General features: G+C 39.1%; 1 protein-coding gene across 7 annotated transcripts in view; it reads left to right on the top strand.

Annotated features, from left to right (window-relative positions):
* Positions 1–27,216, top strand: part of FYN (FYN proto-oncogene, Src family tyrosine kinase) — a 120,740-nt gene that overhangs the window by 41,436 nt on the left and 52,088 nt on the right. For 6 of the 7 annotated variants that reach the window (XM_081346425.1, XM_081346422.1, XM_081346426.1 and 3 more), the window contains exon 2: positions 13,301–13,364. The gene's annotated coding sequence lies outside the window, so the exon portion shown is untranslated. Of the gene's footprint in view, positions 1–13,300; positions 13,365–14,083; positions 14,124–27,216 lie in introns of all 7 variants that reach the window. The other variant, XM_081346424.1, reaches the window with a different exon arrangement.

Here is a 27,216-nt window from a genome sequence, read left to right as displayed (position 1 = left end):
TCTTATTTACATATTGCCAGGCACTGGCCCAGAACTGCTTAGCTTCAGTTCAAATTCAGAGTCTGAATCCATTTATCTCCCCTTTTTCTTTCCTACTTCAACCAAATACATTGAAAATTGTTCAGCTCAGATTTGACAATTTACCTCAAAGCAATAATCAACCAGGGCTTCTCATGCGGTGAGTGCATGTGCCCTTTGATGAATGAGTAGGCTTGTGGTGGAAGGACACTGTGCCTCGTCATTCCTCTGGCTTTGATTTTCACACTGGCACTCAGAATGGAAACGGACTGAGCTCTGGAGGAGGAGAAGCAAATGGCTTTTTTCCTTCCTCAATGAGCTCATTGAGGCATTTAAAAAGCCTACTAAGCAGCCTGCATTGAAAGGTTATCAGTCAAATTGCACTGCTCTCCTAGAGTCCTTACAATCCATTCATGTAAAAGTTCACTAAATTGAATACAGTAATTATCCATGCAATATTTATGAAACACTGATGTATTGCAAACATTTATGCACAGATATATGTCTTTTTTTTCTACTGTGATTTTTTTCTTTAATCAAATTTAAACTTCTAGAGATCTTCTAGAAAAGGCTTAGCATCTCCTGCTCTTTTTTAATCACTTGGTCAGAAGGGTACTTAATTTTTCTCTCTGCATTCAGTTTTGGCCTGATGTAGCTTTAGCTGTAGCTTTCTTTTTTACTATTTTTTTAAAAAAAAATATTTTTCTTTCTGTGTGGCTAAGTTATCTGTGGTTTTAACTGAATGCTCAGTCTAATCTGACTTTATTGAATATGTCTGTGTATGTGGTTTTACTGCAGATAAGATTTGAAATGGTACTTTAACTTGCTGGGAAAGGCGGTATGATCATCTTCCTCAATCCACATACTGTAAGTTCCTAAAATTCAAAAAGAATCTCTTGCTGTATGGAATTTCTCAAATACTCCTGCTAAAAACAAGATATGAATTTATGGGACCTGACAGCTGCCCGTGAAGTCTAGTATGTGATGAATCAACAGCTGTGAGTTCTTCTGAACTGCTGTTTCAGCCATAGAAATGAGCAGTTAAATTACTTGGTATCAGAATTGTTGGATATTCTCCAAAACCCAAGCACTTTGTCTCCCCGTAGGCAGATGTGCAGTCTTTATTGTTGGTTCTTCTATGCTACCATAGTTTACCATTTCTCCTCCCTCCTTAGTGCATTCATAGTTTCCCCTACATGTAAACGTAACATCGAATGCAATTTAGTAATATATTTAACCTGCTAATAAAAGCATCAAGGCAGTTCCTGCATTTAGAAAGCCAGAGCAAAGTTTTTAAAATAGCAGAAATTCTGCAACTTGAAAAAACATTTTGATAGATAATAAATTGGTCTTGAATTGGATATGTTTGAGTGGGAGCTGTATTATGTTGAGAAATGCAGGTTTTGATAGTAACAGGAAAAGAGTTGCAGAGAAAGTGGTCTTTATGATAGATATGAAAAACCCCAAAGTCTGCAATGGCTGTTTTTCTGTTTTGCTACACGTAGCAGGAAATGTTTGTAGATGTGTGACAAACATGTGTTATCTTTTTAGCATTTAGCACTTAGCATGCAGTTGTCCAGGTCTCACTATTGAAAGATAGCATAAGAATTTGTGCTGCTGACATATATATAGTATTTGGGATATTCTAGAACCGTGATGTCATGAAAAATGTATTATCAGAATGGCAAGATCCTGCCCACACTTAATGGTTGGTAGTACCCTGAAATGGTTATTCAATAATACTGTTTAGAGAAGAAGAAAAGGGTGGTTGCTTTTTATGAACTTCCCTAATTCAAACTACCTTCATTTAATTCATAAATAAAGTTTATATTTGCCATTGCTAGTAATTATAAACATTCCTTGTTACTCCAAAACCCTTGGCTATAAAATTATGACTTATTACAAAAATACTGGTTATAATTAATATGTAAGTCATCCTCGACTTACAGTCATTTGTTTAGCTACTGTTCAGTGTTACACTGGCATTGAAAAAAGTGACTTGCAGCTGGTCCTCGCATTTACAACCATTGCAGCAAATAAGATCCAAAATCTATAATATTAATACTAATGTTAATGTCCTTGTTCTTCATTTGTTTGTAATATTTGGATTTTAAAAGAAACAAAGCAATCAAGACTCTTAAAATGCTATAAATGCCAGAAAGTAGAGAAAACATTTGAACATTTGTTCAGAAAAGCAAAGTATTTGTGTAAAATACATATTTTGTTCTTTAGGCAACTGTCAGCAAGTAAACACTATAGAACTTGAACCTGTCTTAATAACTTTTTTAAAACCTGTAAGCTTTTGAATTCATAATGTCAACTGCATTTTTATGCAGTAGGGCAATTTTGTATATATTTAACTGGATGTAAGCTTCTCTAAGGCAACATTTCTATTAATTCTACTGAACTCTGGTTTAAAAATAGAAATACTGTGAAAAAGTAAGAATTTAACATCTAATAATCACAGTTACATGTTCTGATATTTTTTGAGGAAATGATTTAGAAGAAGAATCTGCAAACACCATGCTGGCATTAGATTCCCCATACACAATAAAGCTATTGAGAACTTATATGGAACATTTGTTACATATCAACATACTGTACTATAGATTATTGTAGCTTCCCCTGGATTTATCTTCTTTAAAGTAATGTCTGAAATTGAATTACGTTTACTAAATTAAGCCTTTTATTTCTTTTTACCTAGAATTGCATGTCGAATGAATGCAAAAAAAAACAGCAGCTGTTCAGAATTCTATCCAATTACAAGATTTCTTGCGGTTGTTTTTCATATTTGCATAAACAAAATTGATGTTTGACATCCAACGTTAACAATCAGTTTGTTTTAGGCTTCATAAGGATTCTCACAGTCAACTGGAGAAGATTTTTTTCCTCAGTTCTCCCAAGAAACATTTCCAAAGATCAACATTTTTTTTTCTATAGTGGAGGAAAAGTATTTCTGAAGCAAGAATTTCATTTCTACTGATTCCCAAGAGTAGGGCTAGAAAGTCTTCTAAAATCAGTTTTTGTGGGAGAAGATAGCTTTCTTTTCCAATTCCAGTCTTGCTTTGCTCTGGAAAGCTCTGCCAGCTTCTTGTGTGGCCAGGGCCATCTCAATAGTTTATCTACTTATTTCTTTTTATTATTGCTTTACTTGCGTTGGCTTTCACTTTCCTTTTTTGGAACTCCTAATCCAGGGGTGTCAAACTCAATTTCATTGAAGGCCGCATCAGCATTGAGGTTGCCCTCAAGGGGCCGGGTAGGTATGGCCAGGGTAGGCGTGGCCTACTGGGTGGGCGTGGCTAGAGTGTGTATGGCCTACTGGGTGGGCATGGCCAGCTCTACATCGTTCGCATCAAGGGTGCCTGTGGGGGCCTGGGCAGGAGTGGGACAGATCTGAGGGTCTCTGGCAGAAGGAGGGTCTCTGGGCCAGGGCCAAGGCAGTGGGGCCCGTTCCCTCACTGTTTCCAGGATGGCTTTGCGGGCCACATGAAACCACTTCGCGGGCCGGATCCGGCCCCCGGGCTTTGTGTTTGACATGTCTGTCCTAATCTAATGGCCATCAAAAATTATCAGCAATGTCTAGGGATTTGTTTGAGTTTTCCAACCACAGGAGAGAAACAAAGAGTTTGGCTTTTAATTATTCTGCATAACAAGTGTGCTTGAAATAGTTCTTCACTCTTGGATGGCCTTGTTCTGCACCAGATAAATTTTCCACAGTAGCTTATATACCTCTTAATAGTGCTTTACAACCCTCTCTAGGTGGTTTACAGTCAGCATATTGTCCCCAACAATGTGGGTCTTCATTTTACCTACCTCTGAAGGATGAAAGACTGAGTCAACCTTGAGTCAGTCAAGATCGAACCTGCTGATAATTGGCAGAATTAGCAGACAATACTGCATTCTAACCATGCGCCACCACGGCTCTACAAGATAGCTCCATGAAGAAAACTTCGTTTATTGAACCTAGACTATTGTGTGAATAAGTAAATTGTAAACTCCACTTAGAGTTGTAGTGCTGCAACTACTGTAGCATATCAGAACAAGCTGTTTTAAAACTGCTCTTGGTCACTGCAACTGAATCTCACCTATTAGTGTAGAGTTCCCTAAATGTACATTAGTCCTTTCCAAGTCATATCCAGTTGTAAAAGTTTCCCTACTCCTATTGCTTGTTTTAAAAACACAAACCCTATTTTGAGTATATTCATTCTCAGTTTTCTCCCCCAAATCTCCAAGTTCCACGTCCTATTTAGGAGAAGTAGAGTTAGTATGTTCTGTGTGTACTAATGAACATTTAGTCCAAATACCTGGATGCCATTCCTTGCAGTTACAGTAACTTTCCTCTAAAGTGTTGTTTTGATAAGCTTCAAGCAAAACTATCCCTTGAAATTGAAAGCAATATGCTTCCTTATTTATTGACTGATTTGATCTGAAAGCCGCCCAGGTATTCAATCTAGTAGGATTTGTATCAAATGTTATCAGAAAATATTTTTGCCCTGAATGTGTATAGATTTATTATTTGCAAAGATTTTGAACAAAAAAGATACTGGAATCTTGAAACAGTTTTATTAGAGTCCTAGCAATCAATGTTAGCTTTCTCCATTTGTCTTCTCATTCCCACCCCAATCTTCCTCAGTGCATTCTGGACATAGGAGATTTTCACTTTCATGGTGTCCAGCTAACACTATATGGGAGCTAAATGCTCCACCAGACACCACCAGAATGGGAAGAATATCCTAAGCAATGAATCTCAGTATGAAGTATAATTGATAATACTGTGCAAATGAACATCTGGTTCTCTTTATTCTAAATACCATTACAGTTGTGCCAGGAGTACAGTGAGATCCTGTGTCCCTTATATAATAGGAAATGGTGGGTACATGCAATGGCACAAAGCAGTTTATAAAATATTGGGATTCAGAACATTTTTAAAAATATGAAATTCAGTTTCTTTAAAAAGAGCTGCCACCAAGTGCAATTCATGTCTATTGAAATCGTTATAAACAACTCACTGTTTTAACATAAGTCCATTCATTGAAAGAATCCTATAAATAGGAGCCTTGTTCTGGCCTTCGAAATGCTTGGAATGCGCCTGTCACGTAATATCTGTGCCCATTTCAATGTGAACACATGTCTCGTCAAATCTGTCTTAGCACCCCCCAAGAAAAAGCTTCTCAGGGAAACCAACATTGTTGTTTGTGTAATACAAGTAAGCTTTGCTGTTTTATAAAGAGCTATCCTTTTTCTTGATAAAGCATTCATATAGAGCACCTGTAAATTTAAATGAGAGAATTAATCTCCTTGATAAAAATGAACTTATGATCAAACAGAGATCAGTCGTTCGGCAGGAGCAGAGAACAGTTTGCGTGATTAAAACCAGCTGGTGAAGTTTTGGAAGAAGTGACATTTTAATTATAGGCTCTATTCAGTATGGCAATTCATATCATACATATGCTTCAGTATGACTTCAACATGGGAAAGATTTTTTTTTTACATGTGGGTACACGTATACATATTCAGAGAACATGTAGGCTTGAGTTTCTTTTCTTTCTCCCGGAAACTTGGGTATAATAGTCTTTTTCCTCCCCCTCTTCACCCTGTTTAGAGCAGGTGGGAAGCCTCACAGTAGACAGCTAGTGTTTCCTTGTGTATTGCTGTAATAAAGGACCTTTGTAAATGGCTCTTTATATGACCTGAATACAAGCTGAGCAGAATACATACTAACTACTTCCAAGAACCATTTCATTTAGTTCAAGATCTTACCTGAATTCGCATTGCTGTTTTTGGAAATATTATTATTATTAATTATTAATTTTATTTGTATGTCGCCCTTCTCCCGAAGGACTCAGGGCGGTGAACAGGGCAATACATATTAAAAAAACAAGATACAAAAATTAAAAACGATTAAACAAAATGCCCACGAATAAGTTAAAACACATTAAAAAGTAGGTTAAAACAGATTAGTAAAACCCAACCCCATCCCATCAGGTCAGGCCAGCTTGTTCGAAAAGGTAGGTTTTGAGATCGCGCCGGAAGGAGCGGAGGTCAGGCGCCATCCGGAGCTCGACCGGAAGATGGTTCCATAAATCCGGCGTGCCCACAGAGAACGCCCTCCCCCTGGGGGCCACCAGTCGACATTCTTTGACCGGTGGCACCCTGAGGAGGCCCTCTCTGTGAGAGCGTACTGGGCGGAGGGAAGTTGACGCCGGCTGCAGGTGCTCCCCAAGGTATTCCGGACCCATGCCATGTAGGGCTTTGTAGGTCATTACCAACACCTTGAATCTCACCCGGAAGACAACTGGAAGCCAATGCAGCTCGCGGAGCAGAGGTGTAACATGGGAGTGTCGGGAAACTCCCAACACAACTCTCGCGGCTACATTCTGTACCAGCTGGAGCCTCCGAGTGGTCTTCAAGGGTAGCCCCATGTAGAGAGCGTTGCAGTAGTCCAGACGAGAGGTCACGAGGGCGTGAGTGACCGTACGTAATAGCATAAAGCTATTATGGACCTGGCTAACTAGTGTGTGTGTGTGTGTGTGTGTGTGTGTGTGTGTGTGTGTGTCTAAAGATAAAGGTTCATATATATATATATGTTTTCTGAGGTTTTCGCGGGTGTTTGTATGTGGATCTTTGATCATTCAGGTTTTTTCCCCCACGTAGAATTGAAGGTGTAAGAGCAACGTTTCGACGGAATCCCATCCGTCATCCTCAGGCTGGTGGCTTCAGCTTCCTTCTTCTGGGAGAAGCATGTGGTAGTGGCTGTTTGTTCCTCTTTTTTAAACTGCCAGAGGGGGTGTGTTCTGTGGGTGGAGGTGTGCTCTGATTGGGTGGGGGATTAGGTGTGTTCTGATTGGGTGGGAGTGTGTTTTGAATGGGGTGTGTGTTCTGATTGGTTGGGGGGGTGTTTTGAGTGGATGGGCTGGTCTCAGCTGCCAGCCTTAGAACTGAGCTGGTGAGTTGTGCTGCTTTTGTTCGGCTTCGTGTTTGTGGTGGTGCCATGTTTTTATAGTGGGTGTCAGTTTGCTTATTGTGTGGTTTGGAGGGGTTTAAAGTGGCTGATGTTGCAGCTGTAGTTAGGTTTCTGTTTTGTGGTTGTGCGTCGTTATCATTGTGGGTTCGGATTTGCTTTTTGAATGGTTGTGTGGTGGTGATGTCATGTGATGTTATCATGAGTTTGGGTCTGGTATCATTCTTGGTGGTTGGGACTCGTCTGTCAATCAAGGCAGGTTTCCAAATGGCTGGTAGGTGAGAGGTATCATCTCGTTTGTTCATGCTGTGGGGGCGTTTTTCTATCTCAATGGCTTCTCTGATTATTCTGTTGTTAAAATGTTCAATTTTGGCGATAGTTTTGGTTTTTTTAAAATCAATTTCATGTCCCGTGGCTTCAAAGTGTTGGAACAGGGATGAAATTTGTTTTCCCTTTCTGAGTGAGTTTCTGTGCTCTTCAATGCGTGCACTTATTCTTCTGTTGGTCTGTCCGATGTATGTGGTGGGGCAGGTGGTGCATGGGATTTCGTATACTCCTTGGTTTTCTAACCCAATTATGTCTTTGGGGTTTCTTAGGATGGTGGATATTTTTCTGTCTGTGTAGAATGCTGTTTTGATGTTGTGTTTTTGGAGGATCTTGCTGATTCTGTCTATGGTCCCTTTTAAGTATGGGAGGAGGGCTTTGCCATTTTCTTGTTCTCTGTCTTGGGTTTTTGTGGGTGTCTCTCTTCGGATTAAGTTGGTAATCGTGTTTCTTTGGAATCCATTGGCTGTTAGTACATTAGTGAGAGTGTTTAGTTCGGTTTTTAGGTGTTGTTCGTCAGCTAGGTGTTTTGTTCTGGAGATGAGTGTCTTGGCTACGGAGTTGATCTGTGCTGGGTGGTGGTGTGAGAGTGCGTTCAGATAGCGGTTTGTGTGTGTTTTTTTTATGGTAGATAGTGTGTCCTAGGGAGCCGTTGGATTTCTTGTAGACTAAGACATCAAGGAAGGGAAGTTGATTGTTAGCTTCTGTTTCCATGGTGAATTGTATTTTGGGGTGTAGGCTATTGAGGTGTGTGAGGAAGTCATCCAGTTTTTCTTTGCCGTGTGGCCAGATTACGAAGGTGTCATCTACGTATCTGAGCCAGAGTTTGGGTTTGTGGTTGGATTTTTCTAGAGCGAGGGTTTCAAAGTGTTCCATGTAGAGGTTTGCGATGACAGGTGAAAGGGGTGATCCCATGGGTGCTCCTTCCATTTGTTTGTATCTTTGTCCATTGTAGATGAAGTATGTGTTTGATAGGCAGTGGTTGGTCAGATCTAGGATGTGTTTTGGGGGGTTGTATTTATTTAGGATAGCTGTCAAGGCTTCTTTGATTGGCACTTGGGTGAAGAGGGATACGACATCGAAGCTCACAAGTAGGTCACAGGGCTGTAAGTTTAGTTTACTTATGATCTCTATGAATTGGAATGAGTTTTGTACGTGTGAGGTAATGGAATTTGCGTAAGGCTGTAGTTGTTTGGCAAGAAATTTGGCTAGATTTTGTAGAGGTGAGCCTATGGAGCTGACTATGGGTCTGAGTGGGGTTCCACAGAAACTCACTCAGAAAGGGAGAACAAACTTCATCCCTGTTCCAACACTTTGAAGCCACGGGACATGAAATTGATTTTAAAAAAACCAAAACTATCGCCAAAATTGAACATTTTAACAACAGAATAATCAGAGAAGCCATTGAGATAGAAAAACGCCCCCACAGCATGAACAAACGAGATGATACCTCTCGCCTACCAGCCATTTGGAAACCCGCCTTGATTGACAGACGAGTCCCAACCACCAAGAATGATACCAGACCCAAACTCATGATAACATCACATGACATCACCACCACACAACCATTCAAAAAGCAAATCCGAACCCACAATGATAACGACGCACAACCACAAAACAGAAACCTAACTACAGCTGCAACATCAGCCACTTTAAACCCCTCCAAACCACACAATAAGCAAACTGACACCCACTATAAAAACATGGCACCACCACAAACACGAAGCCGAACAAAAGCAGCACAACTCACCAGCTCAGTTCTAAGGCTGGCAGCTGAGACCAGCCCATCCACTCAAAACACCCCCCCAACCAATCAGAACACACACCCCATTCAAAACACACTCCCACCCAATCAGAACACACCTAATCCCCCACCCAATCAGAGCACACCTCCACCCACAGAACACACCCCCTCTGGCAGTTTAAAAAAGAGGAACAAACAGCCACTACCACATGCTTCTCCCAGAAGAAGGAAGCTGAAGCCACCAGCCTGAGGATGACGGATGGGATTCCGTCGAAACGTTGCTCTTACACCTTCAATTCTACGTGGGAAAAAACCCGAATGACCAAAGATCCATACATATATAAATATATACATATATACATATATACATATATACATATATACATATATACATATATACATATATACATATATACATATATACATATATATATATATATATATATATATATATATGAATGAGACGAGGTTAGGATGCTGAGCTTGTCGATCAGATGGTCAGCAGTTTGGCGGGTCGAATCCCAAGTGATTCTGCCAACCTAGCAGTTCGAAAGCACGTAAAAATGCAAGTAGAAAAATAGGGACCACTATGGTGGGAAGGTAACAGCATTCTGTGCGCCTTTGGCATCTAGTCATGCAGGCCACATGACCACGGAGACATCCTTGGACAAGTGATGGCTCTTCAGCTTTGAAACGGAGATGAGCACCGGCCCCTAGAGTTGGAAATGACTAGCACGCATGTGTGGGGGAACCTTTACCTTTACCTTTACACATTATATAGTATTATAAACTGATTTTCACTATATTACAGATATAATATTTCACAATATGAATCCAATGCCTAGTCACAATGCTCATGAGACAGTAGGTTTACTTTTATTCAAATTGTTATCTTTTCACTCTGTACTTTCAGAATGGAGAATAACAATAAAATAGAGGCATAGAAAGTGGTAGTAATATGTTGTTGGCATGCTTCTTACAATATACATCAAATTGAAACAATAATTAGGATGTTGTTATTTCTGGCTGCACTTCTGAGTAGACCTATATAAAAAAGTATTATGAAACTCAGGTCCTAGTCTAGTCAAGAAAGAGGAAAAAGCTCTTTGATACATAATATTGTTCTTCCACATTCAAAAATTCTGCTATGCTCTAAGTTAGACATGACATTCAAGGCTTCATCAATTATACTTTAAAAAGTTAGGAACAAGTATAATTGTCATGGCTTAATGTATTATGATTAATTAACTACAAGTTTCCCAGTTTTTTGACAAACCAGGATCATCATTTGGGCCTCGTTGTTAAACTCAACCTAGATCTTTATTATTATCTGTTCACAGTAACGTGAAGTCATAACTGTCCATTCTTGATCTGGTATTGGCCTTCATACACATTGAGCTCTTCCCAAAAATCTACGATGTTTTAATAGTGTATGTGCATATTCAAGCAATGTGGCCTTTTGCAGTTGACAGATGGAAAACTTGCCAATGCACAGCTTCTCTGAGGCTTGTCCAAGTAAGGAACCCAGTATGGCGATAACCATTAAGACTGATTTATACCCTAATCTTTCAATTCCAATTTTTGGATCTTGGTACTTTGTGAACTTTTTCAGTTCTTTGTCTTCTATTTTACTATCCCCCGGTTTGTCACCTCAATTACCCACACGTTCTTCTTTTCAACCACAGTCATGTGATGGTGTTATATACCAGGAATTTATCAGTTTGTGTTCGGAAATCCCACAATACTTTAATATGCTTAATTTCTATCTTACAGTTCTGTTTAGTATTATTGTTATTTAATGGCATGGCTCAGTTTTGCTAAATACTGTTTCAGGATCAGAAAAAGGTTAATCTCTTTCCATAATACCACTGTAGATTTGAATATATTATTTGGTGGTTGTCTTTTCTCCAATTTATTTTATTATTTCAGAACAATATTTCTGGGTAGAGATTAAGGATTTGGGATCGTGGCTGAGTGTTTTGTTTTGTCTGTTGCATTGTACGTTGGGGATGATTCTTTGTCTGATGTCTTCTTGTGTTTCTTGTAAATAAATGATCATCCCCAAAATTAATCTACATTTGTCACTAGAAAAATGCCTTACCAAGAAAATCCATCTACCAACCTCAGAAGTACACCAAGGAGGATTTTAAGAGAAAAGCAAGCTGCTCTGGAATTTTCTCATACTGTCCAATTAAACTGATTTATTGTGAACCATGCCTATGCATAAGAATCTTTTCATCTAACAGTTAACAGCTATTTGGTGTTAGATAAGGGTCAACAGAATTCAAGAGGGGTTGTACTTTGTTCGTTTCTGACTATGTAGGGATTGTAGGCTGATCCCTTTTTTAACCCTGCCCGCAGGTTCTGCCACTCCTTCACCTACATATACTTAACTTTAAGAAAGAGTTGTGAAGAATTATTAAAATTTAGGTAATGGCGTTCATTGTGCATTGTTTGGAATGCTCTTTGATTCATATGGAGATTAAATAAATAAATACAATTGGAGGGAAATATTTACTTGTTATACACTGTACCAAATTTGAAAGACAGAAATTCTACATACAGATCAATATAATCCTTGGCCTTCCAATTTATTATTATCCAATAATAGCTGTGTGATTATATTCAACTGGATTATGGAATTAAAATATATATCAAGGCATAATCTGCAATTTAAGTGGCTTTTAAAAGGTAAAGGTAAAGGTTCCCCCGCACATGCGTGCTAGTCGTTTCCGACTCTAGGGGCCGGTGCTCATCTCCGTTTCAAAGCCGAAGAGCCAGCGCTTGTCCGAGGACGTTTCCGTGGTCATGTGGCCGGCATGACTAGATGCCAAAGGCGCACAGAACGCTGTTACCTTCCCACCGTAGTGGTCACTATTTTTCTACTTGCATTTTTACGTGCTTTCGAACTCAGCATCCTAACCCACTGAGCCACCGCATCCCTTAAGTGGCTTTTAGTCAAGTGCTAATTCACCAGAGTTCCAAAATCATGTTTATTACAAAGTTGATGCTGAACCAATAGTTTTAGAGTCACTATAAAAAAAATATTAAATCTCCTTTTCTATTTTTGTCAGTATGTACTTGTCATAGTACATCTTTCTTCCTGTTTCCTTGAAATCATTTTATTTATTTATTTGTATCCCACCTTTTTGTTTCTTTTATTAGCAGGATCTTACCCAAGGCACATGCTTTTTCTCTCCAATAATTGCTAAAAAAAATATTCTGTCGGTATAAATTGCCTGCACTGTAAGGTATTTTATTCTATTTTTAGCTTAAGGAAAGAATTGGAATAGCTACCACAAAGATTTCTTTAGCATTGGCAAATTGTTATATTTGTCCACCTTAGCCTTCTTATTCTCAAATTATTCAAACTGGATCATGCATGTCTGGCAATTTTTCTGTAACTGATAAATTGTTTTTTCATAAATATACTTTTGCTGTTTACAATAAACGTTGATTCACAATAAACCTGTGGAGTTCTATAAAATAGTGATAGCAGTGATATTTGTTTTTAAGAGAGAGAATAAAATATTAAGAATTTGAATGGATTTGAAAATTAAGAAATTTTAAAGTTTATAGTCAACCAGGTATGATTGATGAGCCAAGTTTCCATGGTCATATTGTATGAACATATATTGTGGTGTTTTCATGTATTTTCAGCCAACAACTCAGGAAGCTATGCTAAACAACTTTGAAGTAACTTGGGATATTAATATGACTTAAAATAGGCTTAATAATATAGTTCCTTTTGAAGATTTTTTATTAATACTTTATTTAATGAATCTATAGTCAGGAAAAATGATCAGAAGTTAAAAAAATAAAATAGAGAATTAATTAAAATGCAATTAAAATAAGTCCTGTGGGTTTTTATTTGTATATCTAGCACTCAATTAGAGTTCATTATTCTATGGGAATAATTTGCTTCATTGTGCAATTGAGTACATTTGATAACTGGTAAATGTTTTCAATTTTTTAATTGAAATTTCAGTATGTTGAAAAGCGTATCATAGCCCTTTGCTTAGCTAATAAAGTTTAGAGCTCTCATTATCTACAAGTTTATCTTTTGAGCATACAACGTGTTAAGTTTTGTAAAAGGGAAGTGGCCCAATATCCCATCTCCAGTATTGCACATAGTAACTTTATGTCAGTAGTTTTTAAAGAAGACAGCTTATGAGACGTGTCAGAATATTAGATTGTTTGTGTTCCATCAATATGGAAAAGCATAACTGAGTAAGTCTTTTCTTTCTTTGCAGACTCTGTCTTAAAGAAGGTGCCGAAAAAATGTGGTGAATAAAAGCTCGCTGTGTTTTCAGGGGGGTAAGCAACTTTCATTTTACAACAGGAGTGTTTTCAATTAAATAGCAGTAGCACTCAGATTTATATACTGCTTCATAGTATTTTAGAGCCCTCTCTAAGCAGTTTACAGAGTCAGCATATTTCCCCCAACAATCTGGGTCCTCATTTTACTGACCTCAAAAAGATGCAAGGCTGAGTCAACCTTGAGCCAGTCAAGATCGAACTCCTGTTTGTGAGCAGTGAGTTAGCCTGCAATACTGCATTCTAACCACTGCGCCACCACGGCTCAATTTTCAAATCTATTTTTTTCAATCATTTTTAGTTTAATTTGGTATATTGAAAACTATAATTTTACAAAGTTGGTGATTAATATATTAGCAATATTTTCCTCTTTAAATCTGAAAGAAATCTAGCAGAGCTTTCAGGCCAGGAGCGCACTGAACAATTTAATTTCTCAAACCAGCTTCTACACACTGTGCTGTGGCTTTTATAAAGTACTTAGGTCTAAAATCTAAGGCAAGGATATAATAACATCTTGCTTCAAAAAAAGCAAATTGATTATATCACCATGAAAACTCATAGTTCAGTTGGGAGTTAAGAATAGTGATTGTTTATTCTGTAAGATAAGTACATTGAAATGATTTTATTTGGAAAACTTGGGACTGACAGGCCATGACTATTTCTTGTTCTAGTTTTAATTAGTTTGATTCTTTTAAGATTTTTTTCTTTGTTTTTGCTAGACTGGACATTGACATATAAAATACCTTGGAGTTAATCCAGGTAGAATTTGTGTTTATTTTTGTCCAGCAGTTTTCAAGTGTACTCACTGAAGAAATGTTTAACTCTTATTTTTTTAAAAATCAGAAAGGTGATAATGTGGATGCACTTTAGATTTTCAAGTGATATTTTAAAAGCATCATTTGAAATGAAAGCAGGCTCCAAGACAGGGCATTTATTTACTGAAATATGGTGTATGCTAGGAAGTAATCTGTTGGGGATTTGTACGGCAATCAGATGACAAGATGGAATAAATTTTACCTCCATGATGTTATCCATTGCCACCTCATCCAAAAGCAGCAACAAATGAAATCACACTTTTGAATCTCTTGCTACAGATTTGAATCTGAAAGTACTGTAAATGAAAATCTGTCTAATTATGTCTGTTCACAATTTATTTTTTTCCATATACTGGTACATATTTGAAAAGTACATGTGATTTCCTCCAGCTTTATTTCTGTAAGCTGTGAACATAGGAACACTCATTTTATTTTTACATAAATGGGCTTTAAGCCTCAAGCTAAGATAGACAATTGCCACAATAAGTTTCACACTGTTCTGCAATATGCTTTATGTGAATGCCACTGGTATTAAAAGATTAAATGCAGGATACATCCACACTGCTAAAACTTATCATTGCCTTAAATGCAGGATATACGGTATTTGAATATTTTATGCATTATTCAATATTCAGACCAGCTAATAAGTTTGGAATTTATGGGAAATACATACATTTTGTAATAAATGCATTACAATCCCACTGCCTTTCTGTTTCTTTTCTCTTTATTTCCTTTTCTTCCCTATACTGGGTGGGAAAAAACAAAATTTTAGTAGTACTGGTTATCAATCAGTTTGCTGACTTCAGATGAAGCAAACACTAGAAAAGAACATAGACAAATAAATGGTCCTTAAATTAAATTAAATTTTAAATCCCTTTATTAATTGAATAAATAGGCTTGAATAATCCCATAATAATAATCCCTTTCCACACACATTTCTCAAAATTTATCACTTGCTGATTTATTTACAGTAAAACATTGATTTAATGTAGTTGGCAGAAAGTACATTAATTCCAAAGATCCCATCTTTTTATTTTCCTCTCCCAATGGTTAACTAGAGAGATGCTCTTTCTTACAGGAAGAAAAGCTCTGAGCAGTTCACTAAGCACCATAATAGAGACTGTTGAGGGTCCATGTTTTTTCTAGTTGCTTAGAGAGCAAGGAAGCATTGGTTGAGACTGGAGGAGGCTATGGAAAATGAATTGCCATTGCTGCTTATTGTTTCACCCAGTCAGTGGCTCTTCCCAGCCACTGCTCTGGCATACCACCTGTCCAATTTTTCTATTTCTTCCCAGCCTTGACTTGGTGTCACTCCTTCAGTTCATATACCTTGCCAGTCTGAATTTCCCATCCCTCCCTTCTCCTTACCAGGAATTCCACATGAAACGTGGAATATTTCACTCTGTTGCTTGATCTTCACTTGGATCTCAAATGAAGAAGTATGTGCACTTTTTACAGGAGCCTGTGGCTACTGTCTTGAGTTGTTTGTCAAACTTACAGCATTTGTTATTTTGAAGACTTCCAGGAGAGCAAAGCCTCACCCAATTCAGAACACAGTGGGAACAGAACCTTTATAAATGACTACAGCAAAATGGCCAGTGTACTTCCTCTTTGCTTTCATCTTCGGACTTCCCAAAGAGGCTTTCTGTAGGAAGCAAATTCCCAGCTCACATACTCAAAAAAGATAATCTCCTGGAATGTTGAGCAAGGCTTCCTCAGATTTCATCTCACCCAATGACTCTCTCTCTCTTCCAGGCATTTAAATAGGGAAGAAAGAGAACTAAAGAAGAGAAGCAAGTAGAGGTGGCGTCAGAGGAAAAAATGGTTACCACGAACTCTCTGAGATTGATTTATCAAAGCAATTTCATTTTCCTAGTTAAATCCCTAAATCTATAAAATCCACTCAGGAAATACAGTCCTATCACCTACCCAGTCATTCTTGCATTTTGGGTAGCTAAAATAGGACTTGTAGCTTAAGACACAGCAACAAATATCCCCTTCCTTGATAAACTGAGCAGATTCATCAAGAATATAGCCAAACATTACCATAGTTTGTTCCAAATCATGTCAAAGACTTTAAAGGAACTACTGATAGATCTCCACTAGCTTTCCTGGTTTAGAAACATAGGAATGACTTTCTCATGTCCTAATGATTATATTATTTTAAAGATGACTTGTGAAGTCGATGCCTTAGCAATGAAAGCAGCAAATCTTTGATAGACTGTAAATTTCCTAATACACAAATCAATCCAGCACTCTAAATTTAATGTTTACTATGAATTTGATATTTACTTTGTCACCATCATGTGCTAGTTCTGAAAAATCCCCACTCATGATATGCCTCACATCTTCATAGGAAAGGTTTTGAAGGATGTTGTAAATAGACAAAGTCCCATATTACATGTCTCTTTCAGCAGCATGGATCTTGGAAATTGAACCCTAGATCCACAGGTATTCCAGGAAAATCTTGGAATAGAATCCTTCATAGAATCCTTCAGATTATAGCAGGGGTCCCCAGCCTGTGGGCCACAGCCCGGTGGCGGGCTGTGGGCTGCTGGTCAACGGGCCGCGGGACAGGCTGGCCAGTGCACACAAGTATACATGCACATCCCCCCACTCGCGCTAGTTCCACGGCCGTGGGGCACGAAAACAGGACGCTGCACCGCATGGTGCAAAAACGGGCCGCTGCTGCACCTTGGGGCACAAAAACGGATGCCACCACACCTTGGAGTGCAAAAATGGGATGATGCCATGCCTCAGAGCAAAAAATGACACTGCTGTGCACCGTGGAGCACAGAAACATAGCACTGTGCACAAGAACAGGGCAGGGCTAGCAAGTATCACACAAGCGCTAGCCATTTGTGTGACATCCATGCTCGTGGCCGTGTGCGCATGGACAAGTAAAATGCTTCCCCCTGCCTTTCCCTCTGATCCGCCAACCAAGAAAGGTTGGTGACCTCTGGATTATAGGACAGCAAATTGCATGAATTCATTTCCCTGCTCCCTATGGAAAAAAGATTTGCCTGAATGTCTGCATGATGTAAGGGTCTTTAGCTTTCCTATGACTCCTCTGGCAGACTCTCATTTTGTAGCAAGTGCAAATAAAAAAGTGTGAAGTCATCATTATTGTTTCCAGTTGACCCATGGAGTTCCCTGTGGATTTTTCCCATCAGCCCTGACCTCTTTAGACAGAGAGGCCAATTTTATCCAGACCCAACATGGCTGTAAATGCCTCCCTGGAGGGTGAGCATAGCAGACCCCAACTACTACTTGCATTAAAACTACCATGCAACTTATTTTCCTTACTCTTGTTTCTGAGGCATTACCCAAAGCTTGCTTCACCTGATGTAATGGGTAGTAAGAACAACTTTAAGGAACAGGAAGAAGATATGTAACCATAACCAAGACAATAGTTACTGAGGCAGAAATGTACTACCATTCATAACTTTGCTTGCTTAATGTGAAGTGCTCAAAAAGCTGATAGTTGACAAGCCCTGCAACAAATAATGACTTATTTGCAGGCCTGCCTAGTGAGTAGTTTGCATTTTGTTGATGATGCACTGCTCACTACCAACACCGAGGATGATCTACAATAACAGATTTTTTTTAAAAAATGCCATAAAGGTAAAGGTTTCCCCTGTCCAGTCGTGTTTGACTCTAGTCATCTCTTTTAGCTGAGGGAGGCAGCATTATCTGTAGACATTTCTGCAGTCATGTGGCCAGCATGATTATATGCCGAGGTGCACAGAACTCTGTTACCTTCCCATTAAATCCTATTTAGTCTTATTTGCATGTTTTTGAACTGCTTGGTGGGTGGGATCTGGGGCAGGAATGGGATCTCACTCCATTGTATGGAACTTGGGTCTCGAACTCGGGGCTATCAGCTTTCAAACTGACAAGCTCAGCTTCTTTCACTGTTGAGCCACTGCATGTCCTCAAACACCCCCCCAAAAAACGCCATAGTCTTACTTTAAAATTGCTTTTCACACCATAAATAAGGATTTATAGATTTTTCCCCTCTCGGGGAAGACAAAGCATTGTTATACTATGGAAAGAATTGCCTCTGGAATAATTTGTCTTTACCTCTATTTGTCTTAATGCTATGAAACTCTTTGTAATATTACTGTCGGGCCTCGGGAGCCCGACATTCGAGGGGTGGGGTAGGTATAGGGAATGGGACGGCGTGGGCGTGTTTGGGTGGAGTATGGGTGGGTGCTTTGGGCGTGTATATAGCAGCGTTGGCTGCGGGTAGCGGCCAACGCTGGCTTTGTTTCTTGCTGCGGCTGTTGCCTTGAGGAATAAAGTGCTTTCAGTTCGCAGTGGAGGTCTCTCGTTCCTGTTTCGGTTCTTCGCTCTGCCTGCTGCAGGACGAGCTTTGACAATTACTGTACAGTTAAATGGCTGAGAGGTTGCTCTGTACAGTCATGTAGAGCTACAAAATAAATCTTTGGTCCTGCTTACTGGAAAAATACAGTAGAAGGAATAGTTCTGTAAGTGGGAAGTCAGTAGTATGACTGCACTGTCCCTGCCTTATTTAATTGTTCCATTTTTATTACATTCCTTTCCCCCTCTGTATACATTACACAATATCTTTCACTTATCTTTTTTTTTTTTGCAACTATCATTCTTGTATAGGCATTTCTTTTCATTGACATTTTTCATTAAATCATGTCACCATTTTTTTAAATATTTCCTATTGGTTAAATCTACATCCTTTGTGACAGTTGGCTTCTATAAACACTTTCCTTATATCTACTTTCCATTCATTCGGTTGGAAAATTAATTTGTCTTCTGGTTTTTTCATACAATTCATATTTCTCTCTCTGCTGTCATTCTACTTTTATTCTACTTTCACCTTAAATTTTCCCCCTTCCACCTGGATTTTCTCTACTGTATAACTTTCTTAATGCTGCCAAGAAATAGTCCTATTCAGAAGTTCCCTGCCCCCCTGCATCTTCACTAATTCTCTCAATTCACTCATAATGAATACTTAATTATTGGAGGTATCCTTTATCGTTTGGTTTAGCTATCTCAGACTAGAACATGAATTTTGCAAATGCCTGTGTTCTAAAGCTAATGTTGAATTATTTCAGGCTTGCAGCAAAATGACAGAGCTGATACTGTTTTCCTCGGATTTCAAGTATCTCAAATATTTTGAGAAGATATTTTTGCACAAAATTGATAGTGTTTGCTCTGCATCTGTTGCAAAGTTATTTCCCACATAGGTTTTGAATTTTCAGCTATATGTAAAGTAATAGGAATAATTCCTTGTCTGCTTATGGGACAGCTGCAGAGTTGATTCTTTTATTAAAGCACACTGCACACTGCAGGATCTAAAATGAAGGGCAGGGATGGAGACTGTCTGGATGCAAGACATATGTGCCAGTCTTGTTACTTCATCAGTGACTTGATTGCTTTAAACCCCATGGGTAATTAACATGATTGTTACCCTGTATATGTAGATAATCAATTAAACTGAATGCCAGTGGCATGAAGAAAAGGTCAAAGCAGTTTTTCTGTCTTTCACAAACCTAAATGGCTTTGCAAAACTAACTTTTTAATGTCCTTGTATAATGCAGTGTTTGAAATCTATATTTGGCTCTTCTGTTTGTTCTTCTACTTTGATAGTATTAAATCATTTAAACATTTTTAAATGTTGCAAAGATTTTGAGGACTGTTTTCATTGTAAAGGGGTGTTTGAAAGCTTGCAAACAGTAAAGTAGAAATGCAGCTGTGTTTTGTTATTGTTGTAGCTTAAAAAAACACTGCTGCCTATTTCACATCAAGGCATATGTGACTATCATTTATTTTCTCAGGATATCTCTTTAGTCTCTTGGAACCTCAGGCTACAATCAGAATTTTTAAGGAATGTACAAAGAATATGAGAGGATACATCAAAATTCATATTAAGATAGAAAGCTTGTGTTTTGTGATCTTTAAGACACAGGTTTCATCCAGTAAAATTTGATTTATTGCCAGGTTTTCTTGGCAACGTTTGTCATTGCTTCATAAGATTTATTCATTTTCTTCTTCTTCTCTTAATATTATACATGGTCTCCCATCCAGGTATCCACACAACTATATTGGGCTTTGTGTTGCTGTTTCTGTTTCGTGATGATCTTGCAGATCACTTGGACCTACTCTAAAATATAATACAAGCATTAATAAGAGTTTAGTCTAAAACTATACTGTAGTCAGATTTGGATAGTAAAATGCAAAACATTTTCAAGTCAACTTTATAGTTTCTATTTTTGCATCTACTATAGGCATTGTTCTATCATTAGGAAGAACAACTGTTTAAGACTGGGAATAAAACTAACCTGTTAGAGTCTAGGAACTAACATTATAATTATGGAATATTACCTTCATGAGAAACGTTGCGTTTACAGATCACATTATTCAGCATACGATTAAGCTTCCACAAGTGCTGTATAATAGCATTTTTTTATTCTAAAGATTATAGGAGAAATTAATGTTTATGAATATGAATCCTTGCATAAACTGGAACAGCAAAATGCCCTACAGGTTCAGAATTCGTTGCCTATCAATATTAAGAAGGGGTTGGAGGATTATGAGGCCCGTATGAAACTCAAAGTGGTATGATTGAAACACTGGCTAAAAAGTGGTGTTTATGGTTTTCTCTTTAGCTCTCCTACCTTGCTTATTATTATTATTTTGGCCAAATTCCCTTTGTTGCCAATCTCTGCTATTGATTCATATTCTCTCTCTCTCTCTCTCTCTCTCTCTCTCTCTCTCTCTCTCTCTCTCTCTCTCTCTCTCTCTCTCTCTCTCTCTCTCTTCCTAGTACTTTTATTTCACTTTCTTTATTCCGATCCTTCTTGCCCTTTTGTTCACTGAAGCAAGCTTGTACTGAGGAATGACAATTTTTACAGTCAAATAAGTATGTGCCCATTCTGCATTTGCATTAGCTGTGCACTTTTATCACTGAATCACATTGCACGCCACATTGCTCCTAAATCACCTCTGCAAAGAAATCCAAAACAATTTTTCTTCTAATAGCAGTGCTCTTCCCCCCCCCATGCACAAAGCACATATACAAGCATAGTTCGCTGTAGTATGTGTTTCATTTTTACCTTATCTTTATAAGTCTCCAGCAAAAGTTGCCTCTACTACTTAACTGGTTACTGTCATTCTGATTATAATTAATTATCCTTTTAAAAAATAATACGTCACTGATTTCAATGTTTTCTCAGGCAAAATAGGGCAATCCCGGTAACTCTGCAGCAAAATTATTTCTTTGCTGTAACTTAAATGGAGTGCAGTGAATCAAAAAGGATCTCACAAAGCTGGTTAATGTAATTCATCATTATAGTAAAGCAACATACTGTATCTGCCTCATAAAATTTGCCAAAACTATTTTGGAGCATGGTTCCTTTGAGACCATGTATTTTACACAGACGTAATTACATTTCTACACAGATGTACATTCTCTGCGGTCTTTTTCTGTCTATATGCTGTGACCAAGTTAAATCCAGTGTTTCTTTGTGGTTTTCACTTCGCCTCCTGTTCAGAATTGGGTATGCCTAAGTCTTACTACAATAACTTAGTTTATCATGCTTAACCATGCATTTAATAGTGGCATTGATTTTTTGCTTCCTTTGTAAAAATCTGTTCCATACCCCATCAACACATGAACTTACAAATTCTGTTTACACTCTTCCTCTGACCTTTCTAAGTCTGCTGTGTGCCAGCACAAATCTTTCCTTCCTTGTTCCACTTTTCCTAAAGCTCTCTCAAAATTAAATTGGAACAAGTTTGTCTTTTTTTTTTACTATTAAATTATTTGTGGAAAAGTATGTAAAACAATGTAGGACAATAAAAAGCTATTACTCTGAAGGCAGATATTTTTAAATTAATGCTTGATTATCAAACTCGCTAACTGGTTATTTGCACAGCTATTTTTTCTCTTGCATGGAAAAAGTGTATGTGGTTTTTAAAAAGTTATATACATGATTTGCCTCTCTCAATCTTAGCTCTTTTACATCTTCGGCTTCCTCAGATTCAGCTTTTAGTTTTAAATTACTTATTGACTTCTCTTACCTTGTAAAATCAGATAAATTACCTAACCGTAATTCTGTAAATATACAAAATAAGATAAATTCTATGGTACTTTCATCATAGTATATCTGTACCTATGCACTCCTACAAACATATATTACTACAAGAGCAGTGAACTATTTATATGGCAGCCTTGTTAGCATCTTGTGTGAAATTTATGATAAGAACCTGATTTACAACTAAAAGATTTTGGAGAGGACCCAAAGCATGTTAACCGGGTTAAAATTTGTCACTGAGATGAGTCTTTATATCCGACATAAAATTAACTCGATTTTTGCTAAAATACAATTCATTTTACATTACAAAATTGCTAGTGTGAATAGGAGATTGTAATAATTTTATTGTAAAACGTACCATAAGTTTCAAAAAATAAATATATAAGTCTGCAAGTCATACAATATTAGGAGTTCCTTATTCAGTTATCTCCAAATACACAGTTGTTAAATGAATCACTGTAGCAGTTAATAACACAGTTGCTAAGTGAATCTGGCCTCCCCATTGAGGTCACAAAAGGTCACATACTAGATGCTAACAAGACCCCGAGACACTTCAACCATCATAAATACGGGCCAGTTCCCAAGCATCTGAATTTTGATCACATGACCATGGGGATGCTGCAACGGTCATAAATGTGAAAGAAGTCACTTTTTTCAGTGTCACTGTAACTTTGAATGGTCACTAAAAAGATTGTTGTAAGTAGAGGATTACCAGTATGCAGCAGGATTTTAAAAGATTACTCCCCAAGGTCAATTCAGTTGGACTAGTCACTAGAAGACCTACAAGGTCCCTTGCAGCTGGACCTTGGTGGGTGAGCTGGAACTCTTTATGTATGCCTGCTTGCTAGGACATGGTTGAGAACAAATTCATGCATTCGTATTCTCTAGAAATGGTGGGCAGTTAATGCTTGGGTAAGCTGGAAGTTTGGATCTGCTATACAGTTGCAAGAAAAAGTATGTGAACCCTTTGGGATTACGTGGAGTTTTGCATGAATTGGCCATAAAATGCGCTCTAAACATCATGTAAGTCACAACAATAGAAAAACACAGTCTGCTTAAAATAATACTACACAAACATTAGCTGTTATCATGTTTTAATTTAACATAAGATGGAAACATTCACAGTGCAGGGTGGAAAAAGTATGTGAACCCCTAGCCTAATGACTTCTCCAAGAGCTAATTGGAGCCAGGAGTGAGCCAACCTTGACTCCAATCAGTGTGATGATATTGAATGTGTTGCTGACAGCCATCCTGCCCTTTAAAAACACACACCTGTTTTGGGTTTACTGGTCTCAAGAAGCACTGTCTGATGTGAACCATGCCTCGCAGAAAAGAGTTCTCAGAAGACCTACGATCAAGAATTGTTGACTTGCATGAAGCTGGAAAGGGTTACAAAAGTATCTCCAAAAGCCTTGATGTTCATGTGTCCACGGTAAGACAGACTGTCTACAAATGGAGAAAGTTTAGCACTGTTGCTACTCTCCCTAGGCGTGGTCGTCCTGTAAAAATGACTGCAAGAGCACAGCGCATAATGCTTAATGAGGTAAAGAAGAATCCTAGAGTGTCAGGTAAAGGTAAAGGTTCCCCCGCACATGCGTGCTAGTCGTTTCCGACTCTAGGGGCCGGTGCTCATCTCCGTTTCAAAGCCGAAGAGCCAGCGCTTGTCCGAGGACGTCTCCGTGGTCATGTGGCCGGCATGACTAGACGCCAAAGGCGCACGGAACGCTGTTACCTTCCCACCGGAGTGGTCCCTATTTTTCTACTTGCATTTTTTACGTGCTTTCGAACTGCTAGGTTGGCAGAAGCTGGGACGAGTAACAGGCGCTCACTCTGTTAGGCAGCACTCGGGTCAGCTAAAGACCTACAGAAATCTCTGGCACATGCTAACATTTTTGTTGACACATCTACAATAAGGAAAACATTAAACAAGAATGGAGTACGTGGGAGGACACCACGGAGGAAGCCATTGCTGTCCCAAAAAAATATTGCAGCACGTTTGAAGTTTGCAAAAGAGCACCTGGATGTTCCACAGCACTACTGGCAAAAAGCAGCAGCTTTGCAGACGGGCCGCGGCAGCTTTCCCAAGAAGCGGCGCCGCGGCCCATTCCGAGAGGTGCGCGCGCACCTCTCCGAACGACCGTAGGTGCGCGCGCACCTCCCCAAACCTTTGAAGAGGTGCGCGCACACCTCCGTGCGAACGGGCAGTGGCGCCGCTCTTTGAGAAAGCTGCCGCGGCCCGTCTGCAAAAGCTGCCGTCGCTTTCGGCAGCTTTGCAGACGGGCCGCGGCAGCTTTCTCAAAGAGCGCCGCCGCTGCCCGTTCGCGCGGAGGTACGCGCGCACCTCTCCAAAGGTTTGGGGAGGTGCGCGCGCACCTACGGTCGTTCGGAGAGGTGCGCGCGCACCTCTCGGAATGGGCAGTGGCGCCGCTCTTTGAGAAAGCTGCTGCGGCACGTTTGCAGGCTGCCAAAAGCGGCAGCTTTGCAGACGGGCCATCGCCGTCGCGCAACCAGGAACCGGTTCCATCACACATAAAAAAATGGCAACCGCGCGCATCCGCGCATGCGCAAGAAAAAACCATTTTGCGCATGCGCAAAATGTTTTTTTGTGCATGCGCGTGCATGGACGCACGCACGCGGCTCCCACTTTTTTTATGTGTGATGGAACCGGTTCCCAGTGGCTCTTTTCCTTTTTCAGGTTGCCGACCCCTGCGCTAGACAGTCACTTGTCTGAAATAGTATAGGTTCTCCTGCTTGAGCAGGGGGCTGGACTAGAAGACCTCCAAGGTTCCTTCCAGCTCTATTCTATTCAATTAGATTTAGTTTCAAACAGTGCCTGATTTGCTTGGGTTAAATTAATTTCCCCTGTCAACTGGTTCGCCCAAGTGGCCAATCAGGGATTAAACGCACTCGTCTCCATCTGTGGAAGAGACAACAATTTTCTCTAGGCAATTTATGATTATGTGAATGAAGGAAAATATACATTTTCCAGGATAATGGTGCAGGTTCCAATCTGGTTCAGTTACCGGGACCAGAGTTTTGTTCTTTCAAGCTTTCAGATTCATGCTGGTGGATGGGCTCTTGCACAAGTCCAAAAGCTTGGAATAACAAACCTCTGGTCCTGGTGACCGACGCAGATTGGATCCTGCAGTTTATGATTATTTCTGCTACACATGAAGTGAAAGAGGGCTAAAACCAGAGGGCTTCCCCCCCCAGTCTGTTGGAAGCAGTGGCAGCAAGTAGGAAAGAAAGAAAAATGATTTGGAATGGCTGGGAAGATTAAAAAAATGAAAAACATCCTGGCTGAAGTGCATCAATATATAGAAGTGAGGAGATTGCTGGGTCCTTCTATAGATTCCTATGTGTTTTACTAAGTCCGCTGTGTTCAATTATATGTGTTCTAATATGTTAGGTATCAATGATGTCGTCTTATTTTGTCTGGTTTTGTCTCTTATTTTATCTGTCCTTCCAGCATTTTGAAGCGCCTCAAGTTGCCTTTCAGGCTCTTAGGAATACTGATGTAAAGTGCACACAGTTATTCCAATGTTAGCATACTCAGTGAATGTAAAAGTTACAATAACTATACAAAGTTTTTTATTCTGCTTCAGAGCATGGGGAAAGCCTGTGTATTAAGACTCTGCAGTGCATTTGAAAGAAACTGCAAGGTTTTCACTCACTATCTAGGTTGCTGTACCTAACTAAGATAGCCTGAGCTAGGGCAGTGTTTAATGTCCTTCAACTGTTATTCACTGCCACCCATACTCAGTCAGGATGATAGGAACAAGGCCAAAAAAAATTCACACACAAAAAACCTGCCTGCCAGTTTTGCTACTTGAGAAATATGAGAGTATCTTAGGCCATTATCTGATACTCAGCCTAATAAGGTCAAGGCCTGTTGAAATACAGGTAGTCCTTGATTTATGATTGTTCATTTGTCGACTGTTCTAAGTTATGACGGCACTGAAAAAAATGACTTACAACTGATCCTTGCACTTAACAACCATCACAGCATCCCCATGGTTGCATGATCAAATTTTGGATACTTGACAACTGGCATTTATTTACAAAGTTTGTAGTGTCCCTGGGTCACATAATTGCCATTTGTAGTCCCAGCTCAATGGGGCAAGCCACATAATTGCCATTTGAGTCCCAGCTCAATGGGGCAAGCCAGATTCACTTAGAGACCATGAGATTCACGTAACAACCATAGCTACAAAGGTCATAAAATCTAGTGTGACTTACTTACATCCTCTCTTCACGGCCGAAGTTCTGATCCTAGTTCTGGTTATACGTTGAGGGCTACCTGTATATTAGCACATTAAAAATCCAGACATAAAATGGCAATAAACATATTTGTTTAACATTGATTTAGATATATAAGGAACACACAACAGCAATAAAAATGGACAGATGGTAGACTTAAAGAAAAACAATTAGGTTTCACCAAACAAAAAACAACAACATTGGGACCAATGTAGATTAAGCGTCACAGAAAAATAGATTTGAAGGAAGCTAGTTATTTGTCTTGAGCACATGTGTAATATAATCAAACTCTTAATGCTATTCTAAGCACTTAACGTACTAGCAGTCTGGATTAGATAAAATCTTTCCTGAGTTGTAAAAGATTTTATGCCACAAGATTCTTTTCCTTCCCTGCTGTTGGATATTACAAAAAAAAAAGCTTCGAGCAAACTTGTGCCTTGCTATTTAACTTGAGAAAGAAAGAGTTGACTGTGAGTATGCTGCTGATCTAGTGATAGTTCTCTTTCTACTGCTAGAAATGCTTGCAATTGAGAAGTCTTGCAGAACATGTTACACGGAGTGCAATCCTTCTCAAAGTGTTTAAGCAGCTGTAATCCCTGGAGAGCTCACAAGGCAGCTTCAGAGATTGTCCTCAGCTGTTTGCACATTTGCTGCATGCACACTTGCTTCCCTGGCATATACATGCAAACAGCTGAGGACAAC

This window comes from Vipera berus (assembly GCF_964194415.1).
Source record: "Vipera berus genome assembly, chromosome: 1".
Classification (NCBI taxonomy): domain Eukaryota; kingdom Metazoa; phylum Chordata; class Lepidosauria; order Squamata; family Viperidae; genus Vipera; species Vipera berus.
The sequence above is the reverse complement of the archived record's forward strand: the minus strand, read 5'-3'. Positions and strand labels throughout refer to the sequence as shown.